Genomic DNA, 8,546 nt, shown 5'->3' with positions numbered 1-8,546 from the left:
TTAGTTGATGATACATGAATGGGGGGGTATGTGAGTGCTGATATCTGTGTCTATATTCCTTATCGACTATGTGTTATTACCTGAAGGTTGTAGAGGTGAAGATAAGAAGCAATCGTTATAAATGCAGTCGTAAACTATGTGAGTTTAAACAAACAGTCGCCGATTGAGGTCTTGTCTGATGTCTTGTCTTGATGTACATGTTGTCTGATGTCTTTCGGTGCTTTTGCTATAAATGGCGACAAAAGCTTTTCCATTGTCCAGAAAGTTACAGTCACTAAAGTATTTGGGCTATCGTAAAAATTTAAAGTCACTAGGGATATTGGGGGTCTGTATAAAAAGAGGTTGTCAAATTCTTCTTCCAAGCGGATGTCTTTGTACCTTGGAGGAAAACAAAAGAGAAACAGGTGAAAGAAACGGACCGTGGACTCACATTTTCATCACAACATTGTCTCTATCGTTGGGTCATAAATCAAATTAGTTGTTGTTATTACAGTGTCCTCGCTCCTCAGACTCATCACTCTAGTACTACCTTTACACTTCGTTAAAGCCCGAACGCATCTAAATATCAGGCCAACCAATATGACGACTCCTAGCATACACAAAAGAAATTTCCCTACATCCATAATAATACTTTGGGCCCATTCTCCTAAACCAGAGAACCAATTTCGTGGGTTCAACCATGACACCCAACTGGTCAGCTCATTACCCACAGCAGCGAGTGTGAGATTGTGTTTCCTTCGAAACTCCCACTTTAATTGTAGAATGTCATCCATCTTTTGGTCTATGACCTCGGCTGGGTCCTCCGTGCTGTTTGTAATGTACGTGCAGCACTTTATTCCATATTGAGTTGCTAGGGTACCACAATACCCGCCTGTCACAGCTGTGAGGTAATTAAGAATCATTCTATGCTGAACCAGTTTTGTTTTGTAGGCTTGTAACTCTTTCCCAGTGTACCTGAATGTGTCGTCATACATTTCGGTGATATTGTCTAATAAATTTGCAAGCGCAGATATATATTTATAATTTATCACTCCTCTGGCGGTACGAGTGATATCTAACGTGAGTAGGAATTGAATCCTGGTGGATTCATGGATCAGATCAGAGGATGGATGCTCTATCCTCTCTATCAGGTGCCGTTTAACGACGTGCTCGTAATGAGTGTGAGTATAAGGAGCTTGGGCACTGCGGTGAATATCTTTCATTTTGTTATGGGATACAGTCATTACTTCAGGCAGTACTTTTCCAATATAACATAATTCTTCTGAGTTAGGGGCAAGCCACTTATACGCCTTCCTCCCGCATATGAAATATGCATCATCGGGGAGAACATATGGGACAGAGTATGACATTACCATGTTACAAATTTTCCAAGTGAAATCTCCTAGCCCTAACTCTCCCATCTGCCTAGTACACGTATCAGGTTGTACGATATGTGCACAGTATCCTGGTGATACTTCTCCAACTCGCATGGTCCTACTTCCTAAAGTGTACCTACAGTAGCGGATCTTGCCACGGGCAAGCAGGACTTTTGCCCGGGGCGCCATCCGGAGGGCGCCGCACCGTGGCAAGATCCGCCACTGCTGCCCGCTGTGTCCCCCGTCCGCCGCCGCTGCCCGCTGCCGTCCCCGTCCGCCTCCTGTGAAGGGAACTAGACGCTATGCGTCTAGTTTCCCTTCGTGGAGAGTAACTTTGCTGAGCGGTGCGCGATGACGTCATCGCGCACCGCACAGCAAAGGTCCTCTCCACGAAGGGAACTAGACGCATAGCGTCTAGTTTCCCTTCGTGGAGAGGACCTTTTGCTGTGCGGTGCGCGATGACGTCATCGCGCACCGCTCAGCATTCAAGCGGCGCTAGCAATGTACAGCGGGCATAACTGACCACGCCCCTGTATTAGGCCACGCCCCTATTCCTGCCCGGGGCGCTGAGCGCCCTTTAACCGGCCCTGTGTACCTATAGCAGAAAAATTTTCCATGGTCGGCTATCTAGCGTATAAGTTCTGTGTCTATGGGCATTCTGTCGGCTCTGTATGAAAAGGTCATGGTTTGATTACTCCATGACACTTCCCAATTTCCTGGCTTTCGGGGATTGGAAATGTTAAAGCACACTAAGGACCTATCCACATGATATTGGTGGAGCTTCAAACTAGGAGGACTAGAGATATTAAACCTCTTGTCCACCGGCCTCCCACCACTTAGCTCAAGTACCTCTCCTACCGTTAAAGGGAATGGTACTAGTCCTGATTTGCTATGACCTTGAGGTACTTGAGAGCATACCCAACAGTCTGTCTGGTTTAACACTTTACCCACTAAGGTGTGATAGTCACTCAATGGATGCTGGTCCATGTGGATATTAAAACTGGACTGACATTTCTTGATGCACCCATCCTCAACTATGTTGTCGCAATGCCTACAGATGCAGTTCTCTTCAGCTAACAATCCTTCACAATGTCTATAAATAACATGGCTGCTAGATCGTTTTCTGGTGGTACTCGCCTTTGCTCAGTGATTGTGTTTCTATTGGAAATTTACACCTCCGTCTCTGTCATCAGAACCCATTCCAGATCCTTTCTCGACCTCACTGGTACTCTCACCGAAACAGACTGCTCTGGTCAACATCATGGTCAACAGGAAAACACGGACTGCAGTCTCTTGGGGCGAGTCCATCTTACAGGAGGAGAAAGAGAAATTTGTAACGGGGGTACAAAAAAATACTTTGATGGGAAAGAAAAATGTTACGATGTCTTATGTCCTCTAGTCTTGTTGTTCCTCTTGCTCTGCTGTCATCTCAAAGGTGCTGTCTCTCAGTCTTCCAAACGAACATTCCGGTGATACAATATTCCTTCCAAATCTGCGATCTTTCTGTAAGGAGCAAAAATCTTGCATTACCATTTGTCTAACTGATGTGTGACATACCATCTTTAAAACATAAGAACATGAGAGAGAAGAGAAAAAAAAAAAAACGAGAGAGAGAACAATTCATCACATTTTACATTAAACAACAAACAAAAAACCATTGTCATATCTTCCGTTCACCATCAGGCTGTCACACCAACACATCCACTGCTATCTTTGCGAAGTCCCCTCCCCACCAGTATTTCCACACTTCACCCTTTTGTGCCTGGCCAGGACACACCAATGTCGGTAGGTCACACTGGGGTTAGGTAGACCTCTGCAAAGACCAAGTAGCTATGTGATGTTTGAGTTCTGCCGATGAACGTCAGAGATGGGGAGAAAGAAACATTTACAGATAAATTACAAAGTTTACCCGGCCGTTCCTGCGTCTACACGGAATGACCTCCCAATTTCATTGACTGTAACCTCAGGCTTACTATCAGTCCTAATGATCACCTTTCCTGACTGCATATTACAGGTGCGGCCCAAACTTCTTCCTATATGATCCCTGATTACAATTTCGTGTGTCATAACTCTGCTCGTGTTCTTGTCTAGGGGGTTTATATAACCTTTGTCTATTTCTTGATCTACAATCTCTTGCATAATGACCTTCCTTCTGGCAATTATAACACCTTATCACCTGTTACTTACCCACAGGGATCTGAGGCTTCTTACTTCTCTGTGTTTCCCTGTGCTTGCTGATGTTTTGCTCATGCCCAACAGCGGACTTTCTTAATGCAGCCACCGAGATATTTCTCCAGTTTGGATTTGTGGTCTGTACCCTTGCTCTCAACACTTCCTTTAAACCATCCATTAACACAAATACTGCTACTTCTCTATGCGGTGCACTTGTTTCGATGTTTTCTATACCTGTATACCTAGTCATGTCCTGCAATGCCCGATGGAAATAATTAGAAGTACTTTCCCCTTCGTTTTGTCTTATGGAGAAGATTTTATTCCACTCGACAATGGCTGGGAAATATACTCCTAACTGTCGGTTGATCTGCTTAATACATTCCTGATTGTTTTCCTCCGTTTGAGGTACTTCTGGGTCTAATTTACAATCAGTAATAAATTTCGCAGGGTCAACACTGGAGGGCAAACATGCCCTCAGCACTGTCCGCCAATCTTTGTTGGTGGGTTCGGCGGAGTTTCCTAGTTCTTTAATAAATCTCTGACATGCAACTAGATCTTTCCTAGGATCAGGGAATTCAGACATAATTGCTCTCAATTCTGCCCGGGACCAGGGACGGCGCATTGCACTGTCCCTGACGGGAATGGTTCCCTGAGCGTCAGTCTTCCCATTGGGGACTGTGATCACCCTGACAGGATTAAATTCAATTACATCATCTTGTGTTGGTTCTACAATATGAGGTACATTTGTTTGTGCGTAATATATAACACCGTACGTACCTGTGGACACGACCTCACCTGACCCTCCGTTAGGGGGTTTGATTACTACCTTTACCGATTTGGTCGCGTCCACCTGGATGTCTTGTGTGATGGCTGCTGGAAAAGGTGCCGACATCGTGCTGGGCTCACTTTCTTGCTTGTAATCCTGAGGGAAGTTTAACATGGAGTGCAACTTGCACGGGTTAACAGTTGTACATTTAACAGTTTTACTTTTATCATTGTTACATTTGTTACTTTTATTCTTATCATCATTAATACAGTTGCTAAGTGCATTTTTATCATACTCCAGTGTGCCACTCTCTGTAACCACCTTCTCTCTTGTTGCCATATTTTTCTTACCACAGTGAGAGTCAGCTGTGTAAGCTAATCCTCCTTGTCTCTCACCTTCCCGTTGCCATAACTGTAAACAATCATAATGTTTGATCCGTCTCTTTGCTGATTTAATGAGACATATCCTTCTCCTTAGATTTTGTAACACCTCTGGGCTAAAACTGCCTACCCGTGGGAACTTTTCCCCGTCATGCACAGTCATTCTTTCCCATTCATTGAATATTACCTTTGCGTGTGATCCATTTCGGACTTCCCGGTCTGTATCACACGTTATCCTTGCCGACTCTATTGGCCGGTTTACTAAGTCAACCCGAACCGAGGTTGATCGCCCCCTACCTGAACAACTGGCCCCCATCTTTGCAGGTGTTGCTTTCACTACCTCTGACCTTCAAATCAGGGTCTTCAGCGAACCCTTACAAAAACCAAGATGTCCGGGGTAGGCCGGCGGCGGAAGTTTACCGAGTACCTCCACTCACTCGCCCACGTCGACCAATACGCCCACACACTGCCTTAGCGCTGGCGTACTCAACCTAGGGCCCCTGCGACCTGAACCTCTATTTACTGGAACATGTGGGTGTGATCCGAAGAGCACTTAACCCTTCCCAGTAACTATTGGTTGTTAGAGAATTCCCGAGTGACCAGCGAACCTCCCTTAAAATAAAAAAAATTACACAAATCACGTTAGAATGTACAAATAGCGTTTATGACCCCTCTAGCGTACGCAAATGGTACTGGGTCAAGTTACTAACTAATGCACACAATTACGTGCGGTACAATCGTTCTGCACATAAGCAACTAATATTATGTGCGGAGCGACCAGTGGAATCGAAAATTGTGGCTGCGAATTCCTTCACCCAGAGCTTAATGGCCTATATGGGTACCGCACCAACCCTTCCTGGTGTTGTGCTCCTTTACTCTTTATCTGTAGCGGACTTACTCTAATGCTCTTCTTTTAATATGTTTAACAAGGGATGCCTCCCAAGCCACCGTGCCGTCACTTACACGTATGTACCTCACGAGAACTCAATGATTTCCTGTGGTTCCACCCAAAAATTAGAAACTTATATATATGTATACACACACTTTCACCTCATATACTCTTTACTTTTGTTTCTGCGCAGAAATCCCTTTCATTCAGTATCGCAGGCTAATCCCGAGGAGTTGCAACTAGAGAAGGATCTATTAGCTTAAAATTTTGGACACTGAGATTTGACTTGCGCTATTATCGCGTTGCCTCCTTATCGCCTAACTAAAACAATACTATTGTGTGATTTGTATCACGTGGGCATACCCAGACGCTCCGTTGCGTAATATACGCTCCGTGCGTCGGCCCTTGCGTCGCGTACGCTCGTTCTGCCCCTTGTTAGAGACACGTGTACGCAGGCCAGATATGTCCACAGTAACACAACTAACACGTTTATATCAATGTAAATGATCTTTAACTGTAATCATCTACCAAGCACCACACAGATCTTTCCTTGTATCTTTAGGCAAAGCCGTGTGCGTGTTTTACAATTTACCCCTTAACGTATTATTTTTACTTTTAACTACTAATAGCAACAAATCTTTCTCAGCACGTTATCAATTATAAATGGCAAACAGGAAAGTGAGATATGTGAAAATACACAAATGAAAATGCAATTCTAAATTAATCTAATAACATACATTGATGTAAGCATGCACATATAGATATTACATATATGTACTAATCACTATTACATATATGAGACCCTATTCAGTGCTTCTAATTTGCATATGAATGTGCAATTTCTTTCACTGCTGGGAGAGGGGGAAAAAACAAAACCCAGTTATACAGGTTAATTTGCACTTCAATGGCTATCCTACACCAAGCAGAGAATCCTAGAATAGGGAGGTAAAGAAACCAAAAAAAAAAAACCAAAACTTTGTTTTATCTGTGTATCATTCTTAAATCAAATACTCATTCCACTATTAACTTATATCAAACTCTATCTGAACCACTCATGATTGACCATGACATGGACTAAACAAATGCATTAAAAACTCATTAAATGATGATTTCTTTTTGACAATGGATGGCTGATTATTTCCTGAGTCAACTGAAAATCAGCCGCTTAGAGGAAGAAAAAAAAATTGACCTTCCCAAAATGGCCGCTGCTCCTCTCCCTTCCACATCCATGAGGGTTACACAAAATGGAGGACAGACCATGCGGCTCCTTTTGTCACAAAGAAAATCATCATGCCAGCCCCTGAAGTTATTTTTAAGCCTGGGTAAAAACTATCACGCTATGCAGAGCGATTAAAAATACTTTTAAACCTATTTAAACAGACAAGCCATCCAATCTGCGTGTGCAGTTGGCACCAAATAGAAATAAAAACCAGATTTACAAAGACAATAGTTTAATGTTCCTACCTTCTTCGGATTCCACCAGCATCCCTACAAGCCAAAAGAATCAGACGCAGACTCTCATCTGATCAGCACTACAAGATACTACCTTTCCTCCCTTTGCTGATCGATAAAGTCTGCGCATTTTCGCCTGACTGCGGATATGAGATGGACCGGACTTGCCCCCAATTGATAAAGCTAAATATTTATCTTATAACATTCACTATATACGGGTAAGAGACTCAGTACGCAATTGGCGTATGGGGTACCGTAAGGGTACGCACTTAGCGTAACAGACGCTTAGCCGTGGTCGAGACGCACATGCGGCACGCTCGCTCACAGCTTAACGCTTGGTGTCGAGCACGCTATAGGCGGCCGACTACCGTAATGCTACGCTACCAGCGTAGCGGACGCTCGTGACCATGAGGGGAACACGAGCGGCGCAGACGCTCACGGGATGACACTCAGTAAACCTTGTATGCAACTCAATGAAAGGCTGAGCCTATACTGTAAACCTTGGTTTTGTAATGTGAGCACAATGCAATGCTAATTAACCTCTATTGTATGAAAGCCTCTTGAGCGATTGAGACGCTCTGAATACTCTCAGCAATGTAATAAACACACAATACCTTGCTAAGGTTCCAAAACCTTTACTAACAATATCTAGCTATGTAAAAAGGGGAAAACAGTTAACAATTCCTACACTACAAACTAACATCAATATCTAAGCAGAATAACTACACATAAATATACAATAGCGTCACAATCTTATACAATAACAGAGAGAGAGAGAGTATGGCAAATACAAACAGGGAATAAGTTGGTCACAGAGAGTACTTACACACTGGGAATGAATCGCAGGCGCAATCTGGTTACCAGCTCCTGGTTAGTCAATGATGAAAACCGTTGTGGGGAGAGACCTGAGCTGCTCCAGGCTGGCTGTTTATATATACACTACATACAGTACACTACAAAGGGCCCTACCATCTCATTGTTCATTGGACACAGGAATCTGTCTTCATATTACAACAAAAGGTCATAGGTTTGTTTGAACAGGTGGGCTGTGACTATTTCAGACTGCTCAGGTGGGAGGGAATTTCAGGATTTCCAACACATGGACAATGAATAAATGTCCAGAAACTACTTATAGACATAACTATACGCAGGAGCGATTAATCTTTACCTAACCAGCACCGGATTGTTTCTAATAAAATGTTCTTTAGTTAGGTACCAAACACCACTGCTCAAATCCTATCTGACCCTTCGTATCATGCAAAGAGGAATTCCTCTGTCCAGGGACCAGTCACAATAAACAAACTTTCAGTTATTATTAAGGGGAACATTATCTATAAAACATACTATTTGGATTTACTATGTAACGATTGAGTCGCCCGCTAGACGCACACAAACTCTACCGTAAATGCACATACCATGCGCTCGAGCGCATGGCCGAGGAGGCGCCGTCACGCAACTGCGAATATGCGCACGCACGGGAGAGAATGTGTACGTGCAGCGGCACGCGCATGGGGTGGATATATGGCAACGTG

The sequence above is a fragment of the Pseudophryne corroboree genome, chromosome 4 (genome assembly GCF_028390025.1).
Source record: "Pseudophryne corroboree isolate aPseCor3 chromosome 4, aPseCor3.hap2, whole genome shotgun sequence".
Taxonomy (NCBI): domain Eukaryota; kingdom Metazoa; phylum Chordata; class Amphibia; order Anura; family Myobatrachidae; genus Pseudophryne; species Pseudophryne corroboree.
The sequence above is the reverse complement of the archived record's forward strand: the minus strand, read 5'-3'. Positions refer to the sequence as shown.